The following is a 1019-nucleotide window of genomic DNA, read 5'->3' on the forward strand; positions in this document are numbered from 1 at the left end:
AGCTGTCAGAATTGACCTAGCCAGGTGATGGAAGTTGGATAGGAAATACATGAAGGTCTTAGGGAAAGGTACATAGACTCTGGCCAGCAGAAGCACTGAAGCCAGGGAATCGATCCCCATTATCTCACTGAGCAGACATGTTCTAAATGGAATCACAGTGGTGCACCCAGGATGCCTGGCAGAAAGGAGAGGCAGGGGGAAGCAGCCTGGGGAGTATGCAGACGAAAGGCCATAACACCTGCAGTTTATGAAAAGTAGAAAATGTACCTAATGACCTGGAAGGAGAAATTTTATCTTATTTATTGAGATATCTAGCCAAGGAGATTTCGAGCCAAACAGCCAAAAGTCCTTCCTGGTTTCTTCTAGCTGCCTATAGTAAAATATGAAGGAAAAATTTTAAAAATAAATAAATGAGAAGGACTATTAAAAAAGAAGACAGAACTTGCTGATTTGGAAATTTTCCAGTCTTTTAAGATAACATAAGATGCTAAAATTAATGGCTCTCAAGCAAGGTCATATCCAGGGTATTGAGATAAGATGGTCTAAATATAATATTTTACATCACCTATAGGTCATTCTTATTTTTTTTAATAAAGGTTGTCTAAAGATGAATGTGACTGTAAAATTCTTTGTTAAGCCTCAGAAAGCTGGAAGAGGATGCTTCATGGCATTATTTAGGCAGACCAATGCCCTCCAAAGAGTTTACGGGTGTCACTCAGAGATCATTTCAGTAACACAATAAGATTTCTACCAAGTTTCAGGGTGTTATCCCTCAGCTGTCTCAGCAGAAAACCAAGACAGAGGAGGACTTTTTATGAAAACATGTGTGATTGTGGCTTTGGAGTGGGGAGCTTTGCCATGAACACCAGTAGGATTATCAGGAGACACACCAAGTTTTTAAGAGAACATATTTAAGTTCAGCTTGGACTGAAAGGACCAGCAATAGTACAAAATAAGAGAGCTCTGGACTTCTACCTTCAACAAGCAGGAAGCAGGCTAGGGAGACTGTTTCACTGTAA

This window comes from Bison bison, unplaced genomic scaffold, assembly GCF_000754665.1.
Source record: "Bison bison bison isolate TAMUID 2011002044 unplaced genomic scaffold, Bison_UMD1.0 scf7180017864368, whole genome shotgun sequence".
In the NCBI taxonomy this organism is placed as follows: domain Eukaryota; kingdom Metazoa; phylum Chordata; class Mammalia; order Artiodactyla; family Bovidae; genus Bison; species Bison bison.